General features: G+C 37.6%; 1 protein-coding gene across 1 annotated transcript in view; it reads left to right on the top strand.

The window, feature by feature from the left end:
- The first annotated feature begins 3,690 nt into the window (after positions 1–3,690).
- The window catches only part of LOC129419071 (leucine-rich repeat and fibronectin type III domain-containing protein 1-like protein), a 192,872-nt gene continuing 168,686 nt past the window's right edge, over positions 3,691–27,876 (top strand). Inside the window, exon 1 of the mRNA XM_055174061.2 lies at positions 3,691–4,512. The gene's annotated coding sequence lies outside the window, so the exon portion shown is untranslated. The remainder of the gene's footprint in view (positions 4,513–27,876) is intronic.

Raw genomic sequence — 27,876 nt, 5'->3', positions numbered from 1 at the left:
CTCCATTGAAACTGTTACGTGTTGAGTTAAGTGTTAAGTGTTGGTGTCTATTAAAGTCCATTAAAATGAGAAAAATTCTGCAATGTTTTCCTCAAAAAACATAATTTTTTCTCGACTGAACAAAGAAAGACATCAACATTTTGGATGGCATGGTGGTGAGTAGATTGTCTGGATTTTTCTTTTAAGAAAATTGAGTATTCCTTTAAGTTATTTCAACTTTACTTTTATAATTTATAGAAACTCATAAATATGAAAATTAGAACAGTTTTATACTATTGGGTATTGGGTAGTTTGGAGATCCAACCATAAGATAAACTTTCCAGAACAGAAATGACGCAAATATAAAACAATGATTGTTGAAACAGAATATAGGGGTTAAAAAAAGTTAAATTCAGATGCACAAATTTAGTTTTTTGCGTAGATTGTAACTAAATGTGGTACAACCATTTGACTATTAAAGGTCCCGTTCTTTCTGTGTTTTTGAAGCTTTGAAGCTTTGATTGTGTTTACAGTGCACAATATAACACGTGTTCATGTTTCACATGTAAAAAATCATATTTTTCACACAATATGCGCTTTTTTTCACTCTCCTCAAAATGGGCTGATGTTTTTCTTGTTCTATAAAGTCCCTCCTTCAGAAATATGTATCGAGTTCTGATTGTGTATCTATCTTGTGTGTTGCGTATTTATCATTATACAGGTATTATTAATGCTATTATAGCGACATTACACACTAACTAGGGTTATAAAAATGGGATCAGAAAGAACGTGACCTTTAAGACTAAAAAGCATGATTATCAATCAAACCATCCCAAATAACTTTAACTTGGATTACAACACATACAGTAGGTCATATGGTTTCTTTTTGCTGGCTGATAGCCGTAGTCACTATGAACTCTTGTGAATAGAAAAGAAGAGTTTGTGTATTCTTTAGTTATAGAACTTTGTATGAATTGTTCCCTTAATTTAATGTCATCCACAAAAGTTTGTACTGTACAAAAGATAAACATTTCCCAAGGCTGGAGAAACAAAACTCTAACCCAAGTGTACTGTAGAGATGTCTGGGTATGGATAAATTGTGTTTTTTGTTTTTTTTTCCCTCAGGGTAACAGGGTGCATAAGAAAACATGACATAAGGTTCCTACAGCCTGGCATGCACTTATTTTCGTTAGATGAAAAACTCTACTTGATGCCGAAATGTACATCAGCTTCTTCCGTGGAGCGTCTAAGTCTTTGGCCATCTCATTTAGAGAGAGCACAATCCCAGCGACCCCATTAACTTCACTCTTTTCCCCCATCTGTCAAACCACACAAAGTCACTTGGCACAAATATTACAAACTCAGCGACAGCAACAATGAGCCAGTGTGAGTTCATCCTTTGACCAACCTCCGTTTAACCCCCAGAAAGTCTCATCTCTGTTGAATCAGGCCTCAGACTCAATGCACGTCTACATTTGCTTCACTCAGGACAGTAATGTATACGTTCCTTTCATGCTCTCTGACCTTCTAAAACTGGAAGTTGTTTTCAGTGGAGTTTTTCTGACACTTACTATTTTGTTTTCAGTAAAAAAAAGACAGTCAGATAAGGTGGAGAACCAGGCAGAAGTAGATAGAAAAGAAAGTTAAACTCATATGCATTCTTTAATGTGGTGTTTAATCATGAAGTTGAATAGCTCAGTCCATGGCAATGGGATTCTCTCTCTCTTTATCTCTCTCTCTTTGACGTATTAGATTTCAGGAACCTGTTCTGTCTCTGTGCATACCATAACCAGATCTAATCTCTGTTAATGCCACAGCTCTCTGGCAGCAGCCACAAAGATGAGCAGATTAGTAGATAGACACTGCAATTAACCATAATCCTCCTCTGTAATGTTTGCTTTATCTCTTATGCACATTGCTTATATTCAGAATGCAATTTTTATGTAACATTAGATAAGTTATAGTTTACATTTTTGAAGAATAAGAATAAGCAGAGCATAATATTGATCACTATCTACTACACTTGGACATCAGTCTTAAATCTTAGCTTGGTTTATTTTCGTATGTGTTTACTATTTAGTCAATAGGACAGTTCCATTCAAATTTGAAGCATCACTTGACCTAAATGTGTAATCTTACTTAAAGGTGTGCGCTTTAATGTTTTAAAGTATTTGGTAGACATAAAATGTAATTGTGCCATATTGATTTCTTTTGTTAGAATCGGTGGTCTATCCATATGGATTTTTTAACGGCCAACGCCGATACTGTTATTGAGAAAGCAATGTGGCCGACTTTCCGATATGAAGACAATATAACACATAATTAAAGTGACTAACAGAAAATTTGTAAACTTATATAACTTTAATTGTTTATAATATTTATGAATAAACCCTACTTAAAAATATATAAAAAAATATATGACATCTCATCGTACTGTTTGACTAAAATTGATGCACGTGTTGCTATGTGTAACACAATGTGAAAAAGTGTAAAATTGGCCATTTTACTGTCTGTCACTGTAAAAATGTCTTTTTATTAGGAACTACTAATTTAAAGAACAGAAAGATTTATTTTTATAAAAAAATATAAAAATTCTGCAGATATATGATCTACAACTAGATTTAACTAAAAAAATATTTATTTGTTGTCTTAGACAAAGTATAAAAGGCATCCAATAAGATAGATTGGATCTCCTTCAATTCATTTAAAAATGTTAGGCAAATTTTAAAGGCGGGGTGCATGATTTTTGAAAAAATGCTTTGGAAAAGGAAGTCGGGCCGAGTACCTAAACACACTTGTAGCCAATCAGCAGTAAGGGGCGTGTCTACTAATGGACATCGTTGCATGGCTTGTGTATGTATGGGGCGGGTCTATCAAAATAAGGTCCAGATTCTATTGGGGTAGGGGCGTATTTGTTTAGGTGATTTCAAATGTCAACATTGGCTTTCAGAGATCATGCACCCCGCCTTTAAATAGTGGCTATTTTGAATATGCCTAAATATGACACAGTTGAATTTACTTAGAATTTTATGTACAACTTAATTCCCAATATTGACATATTGTTTTTTTTTTTTTTAAATATGTGTTTACGGTTAATCCTAAATGTATAATTAAACATAAATAAAGAATGAGTAAGTGTCCATAACATTTTGAATGGCAATGTTTACTTATAAACCCATGACCCAATTACACTCTAAAAAAACAAACGGTGCTATATAGAACCAAAAACGGTTGATTTGAATCATAACCATAGAAGAACCGTTTTTAGTGCCATATAGCACCGGTGAAGCACCTGTGTAGAACCATATAGGGGCCATATAGAACCACTATAGCACCACATTTGGTTCTACATAGCACTATATGGTTCTACACAGGTGCTTCACCGGTGCTATATGGCACTAAAAACGGTTCTTCTATGATTACGAGCAAAGAACCACTTTTGGTGCTATATAGCACCGTTTGTTTTTAGAGTGTAGCTACTTTTTTTCTGAAAGGGTGGACATTGTAAACATATTAGAGAATTTATAAAGAAAGTTTCCGGCAGCAAAATAAGACAAATAATAAAGAATTCCCAGCACGTTTAAGAAACTCAAAGCACCATTCCATTCACGTACCGTATTTGGGCTCATTTACATGCAAGATCCCTCTCTAGAATTCACACACCCCTTTACAGCCCCATCCGCCCCCTACGCCTCCTCCCCATGAACACACACACACTCCTGACACCTCAGCCCAAACTCATATGAAGCTTGCTAGGATGCTTTAGAGCCATCGGGACCATCTGAAAGCTGTTACTGCAACACGATGGCAAGATAGCAAGATCCTTCTTGTTGTCAACGGACAGCACCGGGCGTGTCTGCAGCGTGGGCCGTGGGGACTGAGAGAGAGGTAGGACGTACCGTAAGTGGACCCGATTCTCCCCACCACTCCCATTTACCGGCGGCAACCGCAGCGGGTGCGCGGAGGCGCGCTTCCTTCAGTCCGTCATTTATTTTATACGCAGGAGGAGGAGACCCTGACATTTGCGTCGCGGGAAGAGCATTTCAACCTACGGAGAGGAATGATACACTAGCGGACCCTTGCATAGACCCGGGATGTTACTTGGTATGATGTTTGGATATACTGGAGTGGAGGCGAGGACTTGCACGGATTAGATGGTGCGCTTTCGTTGATTTGGGCAGGAAAAGTAGGCTATGCTTCACAAATACCTTCCTGCAATTTTGTTTTTAGTCTAAATGCAATTGCAGTGATTGGATACTCAAGGACATCGCGCGTAACAAATGAGACAGACAGAGATCAATGCATCAGAGCTCCAAAAAGACAATCTGCTTTGGTAATACAGAGCCCAGTGTCCGCGCGTGGATGTGTTAGTGTCTGTGGATGCGATGCTCTCCTTTAGCTGTCAACTCATCTGAGAGTTCGCGCGCGCTCTCTGAGCGCTGTCGGATTCACGGACTCTGATCGGACCTGCCTGGCGAGCAAAGTTAAACACGACTGTGGTTTGAATCTGAAACCGAGAGACATCAAAATAAGGTAGGCTGACTGTGGTTTTCTGCCTATATGGGATGTGTGATTGTGAGTGGTCGTATTTGGGGTTTTATTAAAAGCAAGACTTTGACCTTTGAAAGGGTAATGAATAGGCTTCGCTTTTAAGTTTTAATTTCATCAAAAGGATAGGAAAATGTATGGAAGTTAGATTTATAACATTGGTTGGGTAAATGTATAGGCTATACATTGCTCGTAAGGAGGAGGCAGCGAGGCGTTTGCTGGTGCTATCATTTTCGTGTGGATTTGTTTCCGGCTTTAGTTTATTCTCATTTGATTGCGATTTTCGCAAGGGGGATTAGCTGACTATTTATAAAGGGCTTTCGATTCAGTTTTCAAATGAATTCTTTGAAATCTCATTAAAAGAAAACGTCGAGACATCCCATACAATAATTCTCAGGAGAGTTGGTTGACTGAATTCAGGACCATGGATAGCGCCCGTGCCATTTAAAGGAGGAGGTGGAAAAATTTCAACTTATTTCAGTATTTTAGGAATGTGCACAATTGTAAAAAATAAAAAAAGGTCTTATAAGCATTTGTCAAGAAATATAACCATTCCATCAGTATAAGCAGTGTTCCATAAATTATGCAATGAAAATATTCGAACATGCTTCAATAGAGACCAGTTTGTCTGTACTTTATCAGTTTCACACACCTTAACTAACACACACACACAAAGACAAAAGTGAGAGATGTAAGAGAGAAAGAAAGCCAGGTACAACTATTTTTTAAGGTCATTTTTGACAAAAATCGAACATTCCTTAGAACCATGACCCTGAACTAGCACTGAATAGCTCTGTTGCCATGTGACAGACTGTGCATCCTAATACTGCTATTCTTCTCAGCCAAAAATAGATTGTCTGCCAAGTGGAGAATCACCAGTGGTGACTAACGTTATATCAGACATGAATTATAATATGATATCAGAAAAATCAACTGATTAGACTCTATCGGGAGGCTCATCACTCTATGTCTAATAATTGGTATACCACTGTGTGCCACACCTAGTGGCTGTCAGGTATCCTGTGGAAATGTATAAAATTACTGTGTTTGTGTGTACAACAAAAACAAACACACAGCTACTGTATTTTGTCAGTTAAACTATAAGCTTATATTCACATTTGGTTAATATATAATGTAAAATGTTCTACACTGTAAAAAATTGCTGTAATTTTGTAGCTGGTTGCCTGTAACTTACTGTAGAAGATAAAGTCTAAAAAAAATTCATGTTCATTTAACTTTAAACAAAATGTTGCCAGTAAATGACATAAATGTAAAATCTACAGTAAGTTACTGGCAGGTAGTTGCCAGTAATACCCAGTAATACTGTAATTTCTACAGAATTTTTTTACAGTGTACTTGATTACAGTAGAATTAGGTTAAATCAAGGTAAATTGACTACTCAGTCTCACAAAATTATGTACCTATAGTCACGTAATTTTTTTATTCTTTTTTTTTGATACTGTCACGAATTTCCGCGGTTTTACGTGATCGTATCACGAATTTCTGTTTATGCGTCATTGTTCACGTATTGGTTACTCAGCTGCTTTTTCCTATTTTCAAACCATTTTTGGTTCGGATTAGGGTTAGATTTGGTGTTTGCATTAGGATGTCACTTGAAGTATTGGTTTATACTATTTTTTCTGATTTATTTTTTTAGATTTTCTAAATTTTAAAATATTGCCGCCTTTCGTTAGGATTAGAGTTTGGTTTGGGTAAGGATGTCATTTTATGTTAATCTAACCCTAAACCTAAGCGAAAATGGTAAGAAAATAGGACAAAACAATTGAGGAAACAATACATGAAAATGATAAACAGAATATTGATACGATTTTTTGATACAACAAATTTTGATACGATCACAAAAAAACACGAACATTTTTATCTTTATAAAAAAATATAAAAAATTCTGCAGATATATGATCTACAACTAGATATAACTAGAAAAAAATAATTATCTCTTGATTTATTTATTTTTTGTCTCAGAGTAATAAATAAAAGGCATCCAATAAGATAGATTGGATCTCCTACATTTGAAAATTATATTTTTTTTTACAAATTTTAGGCAAATTTTAAAGATGGGGTGCATGATTTTTGAAAAACACTTTGGAAAAGGGAGTCTGGCCGAGTACCAAAACACACTTGTAGCCAGCAGTAAGGAGCGTGTCTACTAACGGACAGCGTTGCCTGGTTTGCATATGTGTGTCTATCAAAAGAAGGTCCGGATTCTATTGGGGTAGGGGCGTGTTTGTTTAGGTGATTTCAAATGTCAACATTGGTTTTCAGAGATTATGCACCCCGCCTTTAAATAGTGGCTATTTTGATAGTCACAGAAGTTTTTGCATTTTTCCGTGGCATTCCCACGGATCTCACGGATAAGGTAAATGAACTACCCAGTCTCACAAAATGATGTACCTATAGTCACGTAATTTTTTATTCTTTTTTGTGATACTGTCATTAATTTCCGTGTTTTTTCGTGATCGTATCACGAATTTCTGTGTATGTGTCATTGTCACGTATTGGTTACTCAGCTGCTTTTTCCTATTTTCAAACCATTTTCACTTCGGATTAGGGTTAGATTGGGTGTTTGCATTAGGATGTCACTTGAAGTATTGGTTTATACATTTTTTTCTGATTTATTTTTTTATATTTTCTAAAATTTAAAATATTGTCGCCTTTCGTTAGGGTTAGAGTTTGGGTAAGGATGTCATTTTATGTAGATCTAACCCTAAACCAAAGCGAAAATTGTAAGAAAATAGGACAAAACAGTTGAGTAACCAATACATAAAAATGACACATAAATTCGTAATACGATCACAAAAACACATGGAAATTCGAGACAGTATCATGAAAAAGAATAAAAAAATTACGTGACTATAGGTACGTAATTTCGTGTGACTGAAATGGACATTTTCACTGTTAACAGTTTTTTTTTTATGTGAAGTAAACTCTACTATTAGTACATGCAATGTTTGAATTAAACCATCATCCATGTTTATCTGAGATTGTTTAAGATTATAGCTTGGTAATATTTGGTTCACATGTCATTGGCTGATGGACAAAACTTTGTTGCACCAATCACAAGTTTGGTATTTCAATTATGAGTCTAAATATTGATTTTGACAATCAATGATTTCATTTTTGAGTTAAATCAGTGATTTAAGTACCAATCGTTTGTCACATTAATAGCTGGAACTTCAGCCATGCCTGGCAGATATTACAATTGATTGGCTTGGGGCACTTGTTCTGTGTGTGTTATATGTGTTTCCTATATTTTCCTACATTTACATTAAAGAAAACTTGACTGGTGTTTTGAGATGTTTCAAAAGCAAGATGGGAACATACGAGAAAGAGAGAGCCCTGTGTGACATGGTCACTCTGTCTGCTCTTTGGGAATTAGAGGGTGGGAGTCTATTAGTCTGAATCTGGCAACCCTGGGGCAAAGCAGGCCTTCTTGTGCTTGTGTTCTGCCTGGTGCCATCCAGGCAATGCTGTTTGCGCAGCCACCCTTACTCTGGTCTGGGTCTACTTTGTGTGTATGTTTGTGCTGTTACTATAAGATTGAGACAACTGCACCTTGCATGTGTGTCAGAGGCAATGCAATGATAATAGAGAATTAGACTGTAGACTTGTAAATCCTTGGCACCCTTGTTTTTCCAGCAAGACCAAGGGATGCTGTTTTGTCCAAAATCTTGTTGTGTGCCACCTCAAGTCTTAAAGGCCAAATAGGCAGCACTCCTGCATTATACTGTAGGGTTTGCTCTAAGCAATCTCTGAGCATTTTTCTCGTGTTCATATATAACTCATACTACTGTCTATCTTCATACTACTTCTCATACTACCCATCCTCCACTAAGGCTTGCTTTATTTTTATTCTCACTACACCAAGAGTCAGATTCAATCGCTTTTATTCTTTCATCTCTAACTTTCCTAAAGTACAAGGATGTTAAGCGTGGTGTACAGACCACGCTTGGCATTATGGGCCCTTTGATCGTAGTTCTCTGATAACCTTGCATCATGCCAAGGTTATTTCTATCCTCTCCTTACCAAATAGGAGAAACCTGACACTTCTGGAATAGTGGTGATTGTTGCCAATCAATTCTAGTGGATTTTCATGTGCAATTATTCTAGTTAATTGTCAGGGATGTGGGAGGATTGGTGAGTGATTATTATTGTTGGTCGATTTAAATAATGACATAATAGACAGCGGCAGGTCTGAGACACAACTCATACCCCACCCGCTTACATTTACTTAAGACAAACTGATCGTGTTTACATTAATACCTTGCCAAGAAGGCCATTAGGCACAAAAAGACCATTTGCAGAAGCATTACTGTAAGGCGTGACCACTCATCGCGAAGCACGGGTGCAAATTCGCATTAGAGGTTTTGAAAGCAGCCGTCTGTCAGTCAGACACCACATTGCAAATTCAGCAGAACTCTAGAGATACTGCGGAAAGAAAGACATTGTTCGCTTTATTCTGTTTGAATCAAATATTTGTGTTATCATCTTTGGATAAATTGCAGAAATAGTTCAGCCTTACATTCAAACCATTCAAACTATTTTTCCCATTTCAACCTCATGTTTTCATACGACAATGTATCTCCGCACGTCTTGTGTTTCGTGCCTTGAGGTATGTTTCTTTATTCCTCTTTGTCATTCTGTGAGTGATCATTTTTTCGCGCATCTGCAGTGTAAACATAGCTCGGTTACTCAGCATTCGGCGAGAAGGGCTGGCCGTGGTGAACACTAATGGCTAATGCCTGTGGGTGGAACACATACTGTGTGTAATGCCAGTGGTTCGTAAGGCACAGCGGAGGGAATGGTGAATGTCTTTGAATGTCTACTCAGCTAAACACCAACCAATTATCTCAATCACTGTGGTGTGAACAACACACGGGTGTTGGCAAGGAGTTAAAAATAGAGCCGTTTCAAACATGAAACATAACCGGGTTTTGTCAGCCTACGGTAATCTGGTTTCATGTTGGATACGTCTTGTGTATTTGAGCACAGAGGGTGTTTAAACAAAGCGAAAGAAACATGAATATTGAGAATCAAGGGTTGAAGACATGATTTACAGTGGGTTTCTTGTTTTATTAGCAGTGCCTAAAGGAAAATTGACTGTGTGGCTATTTTCCAGTGAAATAAAGAAAAAGAAAGGTCTATAAAAGTGGTCCAAATGACTCATGAGCTATATTAGTCTTCTGAAGCCATGTGTTGGCCTTGTGTGAGGAACAGATTGAAATTTAATTCATTTTCAATTTAATTCAAATTATAATAATATTGATACGTGATACTTCATTAAAAAGAAGCAGCCCAAAAGATTGATTCATTCAGAGATTCATTTGTATTCCACACATATACTGACAAGATATGGGATTAAGTAAATAATCGAAACCGAATCATTTAGGTAACTATTCCCTTAACTCATGTTGAGATCATCTTTTTCTCTCTGTAATCTAAATACATAAAGCGAAGGCATGCCTGATTTACCCGCACTTCAACAAAATAAACTCATTTAGCTTTATTAAAATATAATGATGTGTCTTAAGCTAATGTGCTGAGAACTTCAAACACAACAATGCATTAGCTCCAAGAGTATTACAGCATGATTGGTTCTTTAAGCATATATTGACTTGCCAAGAGTTCGGAAAAGTAAGTAAATTTTATTGTGAATATCCTAAAAAATAATGACATCATGTCACGGCTAGTCCGTGTCATGTTTTGTGTATTGCACTGATCTGTCTCACCTGGACTCTCATTGACTCATTAAGCCAATACACCACACCTGTCTTATGTTTAATTGTCTTTGTATTTATATGCCTTGTTTCTGTCACACCGGTTGCCGGTAGATTGTCATTGTCATTACAACCCTGTCTGTTCCCTGTGTTGGATGTTCCTGTTTTACTTACCTGCATGTTGTTTTACTCCTCGTGTTTTGATTCTTATTTATTATTAAATGTTATTTATTGGTTTGAACTCTGCGTTTGCGTCCTGTCTCTCCAACCCTGTCGTGACACATCATAGTTAGTTTGTGCAAGCAGCTTATTACAACATGCAGTTATGTGTTAGGGATAAGCGTCCAGAAGTGTATCGCAACCTGTGTTTACGTTTCAAGGTTATTTGCGTTAAAGGGAAAGTTCAACAAAAAATGTAAATCATCCCATGAATTACTCACCCTCAAGCCATCCAAGATGATGAATCAGTTATATTTGAAAATGTCCTGGATATTCAGAGCTTTATAATGAAAGGGAATGGTGCTACTGATTTTGAAGCCCAGAAAATAAAACTATAATAACTAGCTTCCAGTAATGGTATTAACCAGTACTCAGTGGTGCACAACCCTAGCCTGGGAGAACCTAGACAACTTCCGGCAAATTTAGATTTGCTCTGCAAGTAGTCTGGCAAAGAGGCCATTCAAGCCCATTTCTAATGCGAGAAATCGCGGCACCAATCAGAAACGTTGGGGCGAGCTTTACACGATGACGACAGCACAGTGACAGTAAATGAGATTTTGTACATTACAAAGATGGATGCCGCCGTGGAACATCACTCGTTCAAATCAGCAATTGCGTCTGTTTTAAGCGATTTAAACTTAACTCCCGATCATCAACTCCCGCGCAAAATGCAAATACACTATTGATTACTTCGCCTTAAAAAACTTAAGACGACGTTTATGCAACAAAAAGCAGCACTTACAGTACTATATGTTTTACTGTATGTTGGGCCGGGCACGGGCGTCTCCTTGCTCGGCATGAGCTGGAGCGTGCAGTTCAGGGCAGCAGGAGAGTGACGGCGCAATGATTTAACGTACAGATCCATGACAGGGAAAAGCGTTCACAAAACTCTCTCAAAGTTTTATTTCTTTGTTTAATATCATTCGAGTTTGTCATTGGACTCTTTTATTGGTTCTAGGACTCTTTTTCCCCACTGTCGTCGCTCCATAAAGCAACGAGCGTGTCGTCTTTGTTTGTTTGCCTATTTGCTGGCTAACTTTCGGGTGCCGTGCTTACATTTGGGAGAAGTAAGCGCTGACATATGTGGTTTAATCCACCAGATGTTTTTACACTTGTCCAGTTTCATCTGAAATGAGTCGCAGACCAGCTCCTGAAGTGGTTTGAGCGATCGGATTTAAATCCGTTTCAAAAACGTTTCGGAGGGCATTTACACCCAGTCTTTTTACGATCAAATAGCTATCCAACCAGAGAAAATGCATGAAGTGACCAGGTGTAAAAAGCCCCTAAAAAAGACTGGTTCCGGCAAAAGTCTGATATAGCTCTGCATACGTCATCTCCTTCATCGCTGTTATTGGTTTTAGGTCTATCCAATTGGACACAGAGACATTTGAGAGACATCCGTAGGTGACGCCCCTTTGGAAATTATTTGTCTATGATGCTTTGCCAGACCATAACTCATATACGGTCTGGTTTTAAGCAGGCTAGCACAACCCTGTTATTCCAACGCTATCTTCCAAGAATTTGTACATATTTTATCCGTATTAATTCGTAAGACCACATTCGTAAGTTTTTGTACGATTTGCTTTGACCTCTGTGACGTTGGGGTTAGGTGCGGGGTCAGGGGTTTGGTTTTGTTGTGTTCTCTTCATGAGAATCGTACGTTTTTGCACAATTAACTTCGTGTATAAATTAGCCAACTCGTAAAATATGTACGAATTCCTGTGAGATCAGGCTGGTTATTCATACATCATTTAGATTTACAAAATGTTTATGGCCAGCAATATGTTTGTACGATGACTGAGGTAAACGAACAAATCAACGTTGAAATTTCATGCAAAACAAAAGTGACATAATGGAAGGTATCTGTTCTCGATGGTGAACGTTTCATTTCGCTTGTTTTGACAGTGATTGGCTGTATCTTCTTTTGTTGATGTTTATCACGGTTGAAAAATAATAGTGATGCACATACGCTGATTGGTGGTGACAGAGAGATGTTTATTAATGCATTATGCTACAGTACGTGGCTAAGATGGTGTCTGTGTGATCGACAGCTCTATTTGCAGAGAGAGTGGGTAATGTAGCAGTATAGTCAATCAAGCCAACATTTGATATTAGCTGCCTTAGATGCTGAATGAGACTTCATCGTGTTGAAATAAAGACGATAAGGAAGAATCCAGTCACAATAGAAACAGCTTGTATAACAGTATGTTTACATGTCAATCATAAAGTAAAGCCTGGCTTATAGATTGAGTTCATCTGTATCTGTAAAACCTTGCATCTGCAAAACAATTAACCTTCAGCAATATTTTAGCATTTTTAAAAAGTTTTATTTTTTTAGATAAAATGTGCCATAATATGCAATACACATAGTTTTATTTAACAATATGCTCTCTACTGTAGTTCCAACAGTAGTTGCAAAACGTTATTCATGATGTAACTAAAACTTCATGGGGTCTTTAAATCTTGAAGTACATTTATTGGCTATTGACTAGACCCATAAGTCCATGTTACTGTGAATGACAACTAGTTTATTCACTGTATTTGCAAAGGAGTTGTAACCAAAGCTCAGTATCATATCATATCTGCGGTGTTTTCTGCATGGATGCACAGTGCTTAAGAACTTCATCCATCATGCATGCAACATTTTTTCTTGCTTTTTTTAGTCAAAGATCTGTAACTCATTCCTGGAGGGCAGCTTGTGTGGGACTGAACTTCCAACCGAAAACAACGCTCGTAACAGCCTCTTCCCGCAGGAAGGTTTTGCCATAAATAGACGATCAATCTTCTTCACAGCATTTTATTACCTCACTTCCTGTCTCAGTGTTGCAACACTTCAAGTGCCTAATGGGTTATTTAATATTCTCCCATACCTGTGACCCAAACACTGCTTGTATTTCCGACCCTGCTTGCAAAATCCAGGTTAAAGTCTAATAATTATAAGATTAGGAGCATTGGCGTTTGATTTCAGTCATTGATTTGACTTTAATTTCAAGATTTGACATGACATTGCTCAGTCAATATTAATGATCTCTCTCTCTCACTCTCTCTCTCTCTCTTAGTGTCTATCAAATGTGACTCATATTCACCATCTAAATCCATAATAATTAACCAGGATAGACTGTCAAGGAAAGATCAGAAAGTATGATCTTTATATGAGTGATGGTGCCATATAAAATAAAATGGCTTGTGATAACGGATGATGATGTGTATGGTTACTATGACAACAGACAGTGATGATGGGGATGATATTTAGATTAACCATAACATAATTTTGTGCTATTATACAGTAGTATGAGTCAGAAAAAGTTTTGTCTGGTCTTGATTGACGTTTTTGATGGAAAGTTATACTGTGATAGTGATAGTGAACAACTTCTGTCATTAACTTACCTTTTTCTTCACAAATCACTTGCGATTCTCATTCGTCCATAGAAAACCAGCAAGGCATTTACATGTATAGCAGACTGTTTCAATTATCAGTTAAATTGCAGTCTGCTCCTTACATAAAGCTGCTCTTGGCTTCATTGCTCTTAAAAGCCTCCCTGGCCAAAGAGAGAGTGCCTTGTCATTGCTGCGGTGACTTAATGAACCCACTTAATCTGACCATGTTTGCGCAACCTCCTGTACAGAGGGCAACGTTCCCACAATGCTCTGCAGCATCAAGATGACCATACATTTAATGGAGGTTATACAGTGATGATCTACACGTTTAGGCTACTGCATGTGTGTGTGTATTATACAGTGATGACCTTCTGATCTGATCAATTTACAGTACTGCGTGTTAAACAGTGGTGACCTACTGGCTTGATCTATGTGTGTGTGTTATACAATGATGATCTACAGTAGCTGTGTGATTCATTTACAGTAGCAGTGATGATCTGCTACAGTGGTTTGATCTATACAAGTATGATCCTGTAGCCAAATGAGGGGGGTTACAATCTCACTGCAATTTGTAACTATTTCACTGAAAAAATTACTTTCTTACTAAGTATTTTTGTTTTGTTTTCAGTTAAAATATCTAAAAATTCTTAAATTAAGATGTATTTTCTTGATGAGCAAAATGACCTAGGAAACAAAAAAATATAAAATGTAAGCGAATTTGTGCTTAAAAAAAAGAAATGAAGAGTTTCATTGCAAAACGAGATAAATCCATTTTTTAACATTTTTGTCAAAACATGTTTATTATAATTTTATCATGTTATTATTTTGTTTTATGATGATACTTAGCTGTATTTTTTAAGTTATGAAGGTTTAAATCAAAACAAACCAACTGCAGTTGCATTGAAATTAATTGGAATGCACAACCAAAAAACGAGATTTCTGAACAATTAAAAAAACGGTGGTTATCTCATTTTGCAACGAAACTCTTCATATATATATCTGCCAATGGGGTAAGACAATTTTTCTTGATTTAAGTGTTTAAGAAAAAAGTAAACTTATTTTAAGATATTTTTTCTTACCACATTGGCCCCTATGGTGACATTGGAGTAAAAAAATCTAAAGATTAGTTTCATGTGCTCACCCGAAAGTTTCATGTGCAGAATTTTTTTTAAGTTTATTTTTGCATACTCACATGAAACTTTCGCCTGCTCACCTGAAACTATCGCATACGGATGTGAAACTATTGCATGTGATAGATTCATGTGCGCACGCGATAGTTTCAGGTTCACACGCAAAACTAAACTTTATTTGATTTTTCTCCATGTCCCCATAGGGGCTCCGTACTAATTCACTTAAAGTTTATATGTTTTGACTAAAAACTAGACTTATTTTCCTAGGTCATTTTGCTCATCAAGAAATCTTAATTTAGATATTTTTACTGCAAACAAGACAAAAATACTAAGTAAGAAAGCCATTTTTGCAGTGTTTACAAGGTGATCTCATTCGTATGGTTTTATGTGATTCGCTTTCACCCCAGTGACACTGGGTTTAGGGTTGAGACCTTATTTTTATATTTTTTTTATAATATTTTTTGTATGATTTACGTCATATTCATTTGTACAAATTAGCCACCTTTTAAAATACAGTAGTTACAAAATCCCATGGGATCTTGCTGGTGTAGTTGCATCAGTTCTGAAATGTATATCTTGTTAGGTTTAAAACTGTCAGTAAATCCTGAAAAACACGTCATGGACACATGTGGGCGTCTTATCCATTGAACACATGACATTCACTGCACATATAGACATTTTTATCTCATACACACAATGAAAAGAAATGCAACCTTTGTATTTTATAGAAGAAAATTTTATAGTATGTGCTTTTACGCTCCTAAGGAAAAGGCTGTCCTTGGCCAAAAAGAAGCGAGATACAAGTGCAAATATTCACTATTATAATTAAAAATTTCTGCTATCAAAATAGAAAAAAATGAGAAAAATGTGTTCCTAAATTTTACAAACCAAATTTGAATGTGGCCCAAAAAAATTACTTCTTAAAAATATTGTGTCCTATATGTTAGAGATAGGTGTCGCGTTCATCTTTAAATGTAATTTTTTGGGAAGCACATGAACAATTGTGTGTTTGAAACCAGTGACACCAGTGTTTTACATGTTACAAGAAATTAAGCACTACGTTAAGCCTGTACACTGTCAGAAAACAAAATGGTCAAAAAATGGTCCCTAGAGGTCACTGGGGCAATATCCTTACAAAAAGTACAGCTTTGCGCCTAAAGAGTTCAAATTACTACCTCAGAGGTCCATATTGGTACAAAAGAGTGGATATTATTACCTCAAATGTACATACTAATGTATACATGTCTGTATCTAAATGGTACATATTAGGACACCATGACAGCTTAATACCATTTTTTGAACACTTATGTATGGTTTTCCTCATTTAAAGTTCATCTATCATACTTTTTCACTGTCATATTGTTACTGTATAAATTTCTTTGTTGTGATGAACACAAAGGAAGATATTTTGTCGAATGTTTGTAACCAAACCAATCATGAGCCCCATTTACTTCCATAGTTGGAAAAAAATACTATTGAAGGGAATAGGGCTCATGAATGGTTTGTAAAGTACATAAAACTTCTCTTGGTTGATTGTGCAAATAACATTCACACAAAGAGACACTAAATTTAAAGAAGTTGCTTACGGTGTTGCTCATCCATGACGGCTTTTATATTCTGAGAATGTCATGAATAGCTATTGCATTAACAGTATTCATTTTTATCTGTCTGGACAGTTTAAATGTTACACGATTGTGCTTCACTCTCCAGCAATCATTCTCTTTATTTATGATGTGGTTTAAAAGGGTAACTGAAAATGACTTCATATTTCATTTTCACTCATTAGATCTTCCAAAGCAGGAAGTCTTTTGTCACTAACAAAACGTTCCCACATGACTGCGGATTTTCCAAGACGCTACATAACTCAAGACGGCAAATGCAGAAATCTCTTGTAAGCGGATTGGTTTTGGCAAACGTTCAGTGTCTGCCGTGGACGTCTGTGTTACTGATGAACTTCAGTAGAACGAATTGGTAGAAATCCTGACAAATGTGGCTTTAAAGAGAATTAAAACCTTTTTTTTTGGTGACATTATAAATAACGTTTTTTTTGGTTTATGAGGATGAGCCGAGGACCAACATATCGATCTCTCTGATGAAGCCAATACGGAAGTGATTTAAACTGCATTTCTTTAAATGGCCACTAGAGGCTGGCTCCAAAGGGGAATCAATCCCCATAGACCATCATGTTAAAATGTCCATCTTTAGAGCAGAAAAAAATATGTTTACAGCCTGGTACAACATTTTTTTTAGTCTGTATGGTAAATTTTGCCCTTAATGACAACAGTGCAGGGAGTGAATTTTTTTGTAACTCATCCGTTTAAATTATAGTAAGCCTTAAAGTTTGTCATAATTAAGGGCGTGGCCACTTGAATGACGGGTGAACTGCCACTGATGTCATTAGAGTTGAGCTAGGCGGGCGTGGTTTCAGCAAACAGCCATCTCAACTTCACCCCCGTCCCGCCCCTTTACCAGTGTTTGTGAGTGATGGGCGGAGACACGTGGCCAAGATGGCGATGCAGGCATCTTCAGAAACCTATGGGTAACGTCATGGACACTACGTCCATCTTTTTTACAGTCTATGGGTTGAGCTGAACAACAACACTCTAAAAATTAGTTATGGGTTATTCTCAACTCAGCATTGGGTCAAAAGGGGCGAGTCCAGCACCTTGGGTCATAATTGAACTTATGCTGGGTTGTTTAACCCGTTCTTGGGTAAAAAAAAAATAAAAAATTGGCCCCAAGGGCTGGGCTCTATTTTTGACCCATTCAAAATATGGTAACCCAGCATTTTTTTTGAGTGTAGAGATCTTTACATAAACAATGAAAGTGACCACGGGCTGTCAAGCTCCAAAGATGTGTTGCAAAAGCAACATAAAAGTAGTCCATACTTATGTATTCTAATATGATAGCTTTACATGAAGAACAGACCAAAATTAGGTCATTATTCATTGAAATCACCTCCATCTGTTACAGCCTTTAAAATCAAACATGGAGCCTGTGCTGCAGGCTGAACATCAATAATTTCCTACTTTAACAGTTATTATGTGTAACCAAACGTCATTAAAATGAAGACAGTGCTTTTTTTAGCAATTCTGCCATTTTCGGGGCACCATGAACAAATAAGTGGTGTTGTTGACATGTGAAAACCCAGCTGTATTGTGCTTTTTTGTGTTTACAGTTTTCTACATAAAATCATCCATAATCTAAAGAATATAAAAAATATAAAGAAAATAAAATATAACCTTGATGAACCCTTTCTCCACCACCAAATTTTGAGCAAAAAGCTGAGATAATTTCATTTTTGTGAAGGACTTTTGATAGAGATCAGATTCAGAACGATTTTTAAAACATACCTGGAGTTCTTTCTCTTTCACGTGAGGCGTTACTTCCAGGTTGTATAAGTTGCGGAAGCGCGCCTGGTAGAAAATAGCGGTATTGCGGATAGCCGGAAATTCTCGTCATTGGCAGGGAAGCGTTTTCTCTTAATTGACGAGTTATCTCGTCAATGGCGGGGAAAGAGTTAATATTTACTAAGTAAGTTAATCTTTACTAAGGCCATGTCAAAGATTGAAATCTACGGTATATGAATTCTTAATTCATAATTGACCCTTTGCTCAGCCACGCCCGTGGTTTAGCGCAACTAGGCGCGGGGGTCTGACAAGCATTTGAGTGAGGGAAACATGCCGAAGCGTTGTGAACATGGATTGTGTAAGTCTGATACCCGGTATCTTAACAGTTTGGACGCGGTGGTGGATTGTTTCCCGTACCGAAACTTAAAACCCAAGTGGAGAAATGTCGACAGGATTAACAAAAACACACTCCAATGTAAGAGCACGCTTATGTTTAGCTGGCTAGCTAACTCAGTGCATCATTGCTTGCAAATAATGCCAGTTATTTGTTCATAATGCATATATTTAAACGTAAAAAAGATGATTAAAAGCAAGACGGAGGCTGACTGACATACTTTAAGAAATATTTGAGCATTTTGTTAATAGACGGCCTACCCCTGAGTACCCCAATCCAATTGCGGCTCTCCCGGGGTTAGTTAGTAAGCGGGAGAATGTTATCATTACAAAGTGGTCAGGCTAATGTCTTGTGTTTATTCCACTGTTTGATGTATAACTATTAGATTATTTTTGCAAATTTCACTTACCCTGCTGTGCATGAACAAAGCTGTTTCTCAATTTGTGTGTTTTCCATTTGAATGGTCAACGTATGAGGCGGCTGCTGCTTGCGTTGAGACCTAACGTTATAGGCTTTAGCTTCAATTTTAATAAAATTATTTTCTAATCGGTTGCATTTTATCTCGTGGATATATCCATTGAATGCATACTGCAGTCTCTTTTGTCTAGCTCTCTCAGATATTTCACCTGTTCGCCAAAAATGACAAATTATCTCCTTGGGAATGTCTGACACCGGTGCATACATACTGTAATAGACTTGCCAGGCACAAAAGCTTGACCGGCGTAGCAACATTAACTAAGGAGGGCGGGGCTTAGCGAAGGGTCAATTAGATCAGTGGTTTTCAAACTGGGGGCCACGAGATGGTTTCAGGGGGCCCCCAGTTTTATGACATTTTATAAAATACATTAATTTATCATGAATTCTGTGTAATTAAACCTAAAAAATAATAACCCAACTAACCACAGCACTACTAGATATAATTTAATATGTTTTGTTTAATTAAAATATTACATTTTAAAACAGTTTTTGTCATAAAAAAATGTTCGGGGGGCCGCGAAAAAATGCACTGTACACAAGGGGGGGGCGCACGCTGAAAAAGTTTGGGAACCACTGAATTAGATAACGAGAGATACATTAAAGAATTCATCCAAATTCCCCACTAGTGCTCCACAGAAATAAATACCATCATAAAAGGTTATTTTTACATTCATTCACTCTGCTCCACCTGTCTGCTCTTTCTGCCAAACGGTTAATGGTGTGGGTCTGGCATGGATTGCTTCAACTTGTGCTGAGTCACCACTTTTTAAAAATTGAAGGACCTAAAAATTGCCCTCAAATATATAAAAAGACACTCATTTAATATGTAGCTCAGTGACAGGAGAGCTTAATGGAGCTCTCTTTTCTCTTCTCTGTGATAACGCTTTGACACACAGCACTAACTTTAGGAAGATGTGTGGTTATTCTCCATTAATACCTCGCATGACTCGCTCGAAATATCAGCTCTCTAAGCACGGCTTACCTTTCAATCTTAAAGATATAGTTCACATTAAATTGTAAATCTATATGCTTACATGTTTTATACATCATTATCACCCATGCTATATCATTCTACATCGTTATACTGTGATTGTTTTCTTAAAAAAATTACAAAATTTCAACAATAGCTTGTAGCGAGATGGCAAGTACTAAAGAGGAGGAAAAACAATCAAAAATATCAAAGCAGCATATGCAACTATCTAGTGAGCTGGGTTTCACAGAAATCTCAGTATTTTTATTTGTACGTGAACTGTTTCTCTTTTGTGATTCACAGTGTGTGTGTGGAGAAGGATATTGTGCGTTTTACATCTCTCTGCCCTTCTAAATGAAGTTGTCTGAAGCTTATACAACACCCGACGCAGACTAACAAGAAAACCTTCACTTCTGTGAACTTCAATTCTAGTTCTGTCTTCATCTTATTAAAGCACATGCAGTAATTTAGCCAATATCCTTTACACATAAAATCACTTTTAATCTAGCCGAGTCATTACACAGTTATTAAACCTTGAATGCACCCAGTAGTAAATTATTACTGCTTTCATTATCTTCTATATCAATTTACACATTCTGCTAATATCTGTGAATAATTTTAATACCCAACAAAATGACTGTCCTGAGTGATATTCGGAAACCAATTAGGAATGGTTTTATTGCCTCTTTAGTCTGATCAAAAGTTGTAGGCCTTCACTGAATGGAGATGCTCACATTATGCCTTCACGGTATTAGGTCTGCAAAGATTAATCTGTGCATGAAAGAACACAAGGCAATCAGACATGGTGCCTCAGGACAGCATTAAACTAAAGAGAGAGAGAGAGAGAGAGGACAGGACAGACAAAGAGAAAGAGTGTTGAGAGAGTCAAGAAAGGTCTCAGCATCTTTGTGTGAGAGATCCACACAGAACCTTACAGATATCTGCACAAAATGAATGCCCATTCTTATTAACACATCTACAATTCGCATGTTCACGTAAAAAATATTTTGTCTAATATAACTGTGCTTCGGGCTACAAAAATGATGTTCTCTGTACCACTCTTTACTTTAAATCCATAAATGTATAAAGGCTGTGCCCCAAAATCAACAGAAACAACGCCTAACGGTGCATTTACACGGGGCATTCACTTTTAATGGGTGACAATGGCGGCTGATGACTTATTTTTTTGAGGGCGCACGATGCGAAGTTCGTCACAACATGTATGTAGCTTGTCATGTGTGTGGTTCGTAATTTCAAAATATGTGTTCTGCGCTTTGAGAGATCGTGTGTGCATCACGTGTCATGCCAAAATAAGTGCCTGCTGCAGACGAGTCTAAACGGTTTATGATAAAATAGACGCTCGCGTTTGCCATATACTCACATAATCTCATGCGTAATCAGAGTTTACTGTTAAGGAAGTGTCTTGGGTGTATTTTGGGAACGTGAACGTCTTTTTATCATAAATGGTTTTGACACGTGTGCAGCAGGCACTTATTTTGACAAAACATGTGATACACGCAGGATCTCTCGACACGCAGGACACATATTTTGGAAAAGGTAAACCACGCATGTGACAATCCGAACACTTATTTTGAATTTGCGCATCCTCGGATGAGCAGTCACGAGCCGCCACTGATGGGTGACGTCATGCGTTGCCAAACTGAATTGTGGATCCGTCTGCGCCGCGTCAGTGAAGTTAAACATTTCTCAACTTCTCAAAAGGCAACACGTGCGTCAGCCAATCAGATCGCCTTATGCAAATAACCTAGGCAGAGCCAGCCAATTGCGTTTATGGAAGACCGAAGAATAGGTTCCAGCCACTGTGGCTGTTGGCCACGCTTCAGACAAGCCTTCCATCAAGCGTTAACGCTTACGCCCCGTGTGAATGTACTGTACGGTTATGAGACTGTGTGTTTTTGTGCCAGGGTCAAAAATACATCTTAGGGCCTGGGGGCAAAAATATCACTGACAGGGACTAAATCTTCTAGATATTTACAACGTGGGAAAAATTGTGAGCTTCTAAAAATATAGAAAACATTCGCAACTACACAATGCCATAGAAGAACCATTTTGGGCATATGGCTCCATTACAGTAAGAACCTTTGATTGAACCAAACATGGATCTTCTATGGCATCACTTTTTTTTGTGGCACCTTAATATTTAATATTTGGTAATTGTATCAAAGCAGCTTTACATAATAGATGCAGTGAAAAGCACAGAAAATCGACAGATAGCAGATAAGCAAACGTATTACTAATGTGACGTATAGAAGTTAAGCCCAAGAAGGCTGCCTCCCCAGGTTGAAAAACCCCCTAGGAGAAAACCCCCCCGGATTTTTAGCCGGGGAAGTAAAAAAAAGTCCTAGGAGGAAAAAACCCTTGGGATATATATATATATATACATTGAAACGGATAAGGAGATTAAGCGGATACATATTAGTACCAAATATACATATCTGTACCTAAATGGTACATATTAGGTACCTTTTTAAAGGGGTACTGTCTCAGTGACAGCTTGGGATCATTTTTTTAACATTTCTTTTTCAATGTAGGTAACAACTGTATCATTTTAATTCATTACATTTTCCATGGAAAACAACAAATATTTACCCTTTTTGAAATATCTACATTTACATTTAGCAGACACTTTTGTCCAAAGATTAGGAAACAGCAAAAGTGATGTGTCATAGGGAGGCAATAGTACAAAAGGTGCTAATAACAAGATACAAGGTTTTACTATTTCTAAACAATACCCGTTTGAGAGAAAAGAAAGAGTTAGTTAAGGTCTTGAAGATACAATGTCCTTCCGTGACAGTCTCTTCACGGTTTGGTTTAGGTAGAACTAGGATAAGTCACTGGCTGGCGCACTGAGTCCCGGCCCCGACCAGTGGGCTTAAAATTACATCTAAAATGTTAATTTTAAACAGAGATATAAACATACAGTAGATTTCAATCTTTTGTGTATTTTCTTGAGTTTCAACAATGCCTCCAACAGTGCTCAAATTAGCCAAGAAACCAAAGTCTGTGATCACATCCACCACAACCAAATGATCTGACCCATGCTATTCACATAATCTTAGATTATTTTTCTGTATTGCTCTAACCTCTTACTGTTTAAGATCAAATGTCTCATCAGCTCCTATTTTTATTTCTACCAAAAACGTTAGGAGAAATACAGTATATGAGAAAGATGAATACTACGATGAAACCGAGAACACAACTAGGTCATCCTGAGCTATGAAAGAGAAAGCTCAGCAATAGTTTTGAACAAAATGGAAGTGGTGTGCGTTTATATAGCTAGAAGAATATGCCCATATAACGGTATAAAATGCCCCATAAAATGAGTTCCAGGTGGCAAATATTGCCTCTTTAAATAAAACAATTTTTTTTATTTAAACAGGTACTGTGCTGTCTTTCATCCCTTGCCTGTGTAATTTGGCACTTGATAAATTTCCTATAAAAGCGATTCTCATGAATTTTTCATTCAGGATGCAGTGTGGCATGGTGATGGTGCTGGACAAAGTGCTAGCGAAACCTGCCTTAAACGGTAATTGCTACGATTGATCAAAGCATTGATCTATTATTACTTGTGCTTTCTGAGCCCTCAAGGCTCGAGAACCTTAATGTTTCCCCTTTACCCATTCCATCTCAAAACATAACATTAACATACTGTAGCTAGGTGCTTAATACATTTCACATTTAATTGGTGCTTAACACTGAGCTACACAACCACAGTCAAACATACACACATTCAACGCATGTGCATTGCAATAAAAGCATGGCTTCTGCTGGGCTACATAATACATTTTTCTGTACACGCATGCGCGACCTACTTGTACAATGTATGGAGTGTTTGAAAAATCTGATGACAAAAATTGCATCCCGCGCACTGAAGGTGGACACCCATGTACGTGTAAATAATGAACAATACTTCGGCTTTTACTTCGGCCTTTTATGTGTGAATGCTTTGCACCTTAGAGCTGGCACGCACAGACTCCTTATCGATCAGGTGTATCACAGTAGGTCCAATGCTGTGGAGGTAAAATTGTTGCATTGTGATTAGATTGCTGTTGGGCCCGCTCATGTTCTGCCACACGACGTGAGGCCACCCCAGGGCTTCCCGCTCAACAAATGTGGGAGCAGACAAAATATTCTCACTACTGCCAGCGCTATAGCTCACAGCAAGACTGTTGCAGTGATTATAATCAGAAAAAAGGTGAGCTTCATCATTCTCTCAAGGTAGTCTGATGTTTCTGGACAGTAAGATAAACATTTGAAGTGTTTATCTGCATTTAGTGTTTCCTGCGGGCAACGGTGATCCACTTTCAAATGATATGCTGTTCGGCGTGGGGCTGGCACAGCTGGCACAGATTTGCTGATGAAATATTCATCGGAGATCGGAAAATACGATTTGAAGCGAAATGAGGTTTTTTGTATCCATCTCATCTCTCATTTTGATTCTAAACCAATATTTCCCCCTCTGATTTTCTAACACCTTCTTACTAAATTGATTTCATCAAGCGTAGCGAAATAAAATGGGAAAGAATAAAAAAGCAAATAAAATTTAATGTTTATCGTGTTTTCATGAGGTAAAGCAATGCGGCGCTTTCAAGGGAAACAATAACCCATTTACAAAAGCGTCAACGGCTTTCCTTTCGATCCACACCTGCAGAAAGAGGCCATTTTCAAAAGGCTTGACAATTCACCATTCGATCTACACCTTTGCAGACACCTAAACCCCCATCGCACTCTCCTTCGGCCAAGGGCTTAGCTGAGCATTTGTTGCCCCTTGAAAATCAATTTTCTAGCGCTCTGCAATGAAAAACAATTCGAGTCCTCATTGACACAACTGTGTTATGCTTACATTCCCCTGTGTATTGGTGAGCAAAGGTTCGGGAAGTGGATATTCATGAGGCAATATTATTTTTAAATCAGTCAGAAAGGAAATGTAGTGTTTTAAGCAACAAGGACACTTTTTAAGTATTTTTGTAGGTCTGGCTTCATCCTGACATAGATAATATGTTCTGTATAGGACAGAGTGGGGCATGTTGTCACACTACTGTACATTGTAAAAACTGATGTGATGAAGTCATATGAGCTATTTAAACTGCTATATAACCATAAATGTAAATATGATCACTAAGGGTTATTTGAAAAAAAAAAAAATGTTTCCTGACATATTGAAGTGTCACGAAACTCCCATTTCAGCAGAGCTATAAGCATGCAGGATGTCTCACCACCAAAATCCCCTGAATCACACTGTGATCACGTGCATACATGAGAACGGGAAGACAAACCAGATGAGGCAAATATAGAAGTCTCGCACTGGTATCATCTTTATAATAGGGAAATAACTATTTAACTATCAGTAACAACTATACTTGTAATACTACACAGTGTGTCAATACAAACTAACCTGTATGATGTCTGAATATGATCCGCGAAACCATATCGACAAGTCCCCAATTCACAAAACTGTCTGGTAAACAAAACATATTTTCTGCGTGTTTCTAAGCACATCACAGGGATACGAAAACAACACTTTTGTGTTGTTGCACTGAACAAATGCACAAACACAAGCCGTGACTCCTAACAACAACGAGTGATGACACAAGTGATACTTTGCATGCATAAATACTGCGATAGTTTGTGTAAATCACAGCACAGTGATTGAAGTCCTTTCTAATGAATAATTCTCAAAAACCAGTGACGTGCATAGACGTCAGAACCATAATATGTTGGTGGGACAAGACCAGAATGATGTAAAAATCATCATTTTGTGTCATTGAAAGAAGGAACTGCTGTATCTTTGTCGAGGGTGAAAGACTAGACACTCATTCCTCATTTCCAAGGTGGGGGCTACGGGTGGGACCCACTCACGCTACAGACCTATTACAGATCAGTGGGTGGGACTTACGAAATTATACGAACAAAGACAAAAAACGATCAGCCGCCATCTTTATGCTAAGCTAAGCTAACAGATGTTGTGGAGCGACCAGACTTCATTTTACAATAATAGCGAAAGGTAATCGATATGATATGGAGAAAGGTGATTTCGCAAGTGCGGTGCTTTAATCCGCTGTTCATTGCACCTTTATGAGCCACAATACAGCAAAGAGCTGAGGCAGATGGAGGAACAGAAGCCAGAGGTGTAGGCCGGAGCCTGGGCTTCGGCTGCGTAGAGGAGCCGGGGAAGACGCCGCAACCATCTGCCTTTGCTGCGTAGAGAAGCACGGACTGGCTCGAGCTTGGACGGACTAGTAGTGGCTGTACTCTCGTTGTGTGCGTTTTGTATAACATTTCCACATCAGATCAGGATATGGACATTTGTTTGGTAAATGTTCCCGGGCAAGAAACAGTACTTTGCGCATGTTTATTTCATAGATACCGTATATGGACAGCGGTGTCCTGGATACATATTTTAGAATCCTAAACTGGAAGCAACAGCCAAGCTGCAGGGATAAACGGACGTCTGACTATAAAGTGAGTGTTTCTATTTTCTTTGTTATACTAACGTGGCATGTATGTACACAATAGCATATCTGAGCGGTGTTCCGATTAATGGGAGTGGCTTGCAGAGCTGTGCATTGTTGTGCATTGTGGGAGTTGTAGTTTTCCATACAAATGCGCCCTAATGTCACGTTCTGCCTTTTGTCGGTCACAAAAGCACAAAAATTCGAAATTTATGTTACATTTCGCCTACAAATATGACCCACTTTTAATACAGATTATTGTTTCTATTGATGAAATTTCCCTTTAACACAAAATAATATATTTTTATAAACGATGGCAAGCATGCAGTTGATGGTACCCAATGACTTCCATAGTATTTGTTTTTCCTATTATAAAAGTCAATGGGTACCTTCAACTGTGTGGGTTACCATCATTTATCAAAATATCTTCTTTTGTGTTAATATATGCTTTTCATATTTGGGTGAACTATTCCGGATATAACTTAAAACTTAAAAGCATCACTCTTTAAAAAGTCTTTCTTTGCACGCTTGAGCTGTGTTCCTGTCATATTTTAAATGAGGCATTCAGTGTGATTAGTGATTGACTCCATAATATGAAAATCTTCTTGTTTTTCAAATTTTGTTTCAAAGAGATGTCTCAGGTACGACATCCTCAGGCCTGTCTATGCACAGGAAACACGTTCAGCACATCTCACTGACTGGAAGCAGACATTGTCAGTGCTGAAATATGCACGTGCGAATTTTTGCGCAAACACTTGCTCTATCTTGCTAAGGTGACAAAATAATTTTATCACATGATGCAATTGACACATGTCTATACCTAAAATAGATATACTGTATACATACAATATAATGCTCAATATATTACAGAAAGCATCCAAAACATGGTAAATTGTAGCAATTTAAGCTTGCTCCGGGTTCAATACTACTTGCCAGGACTTTGGGTGATTTTAAACTGCTTGAGTGTGTCCAAATAAGGATAAGGATTAGTATTGTGGAATAAGCATTGGACTGAATTCAGGCTCAGCCGTGATGGTGCTTGTGGTAATGTCAACTAATCTTGTTATACTTCCTCAGTTTCTTTTCATCCACTCATTTCTCCCATTCATCACAAACCCTAAGCCTTGAGTAAATCACTCATATTAGACGTTCGGCATCAGCAAATCGAACCGCTCCTTTATATCAATCAGATAGAGTGCTGCATCTGCAGATAACACAGTGGG

Source organism: Misgurnus anguillicaudatus, chromosome 15, assembly GCF_027580225.2.
Source record: "Misgurnus anguillicaudatus chromosome 15, ASM2758022v2, whole genome shotgun sequence".
NCBI classification, from domain to species: Eukaryota; Metazoa; Chordata; class Actinopteri; order Cypriniformes; family Cobitidae; genus Misgurnus; species Misgurnus anguillicaudatus.
Note: the sequence above shows the minus strand (reverse complement) of the source record. Positions and strands in the feature narration are given on the sequence as shown.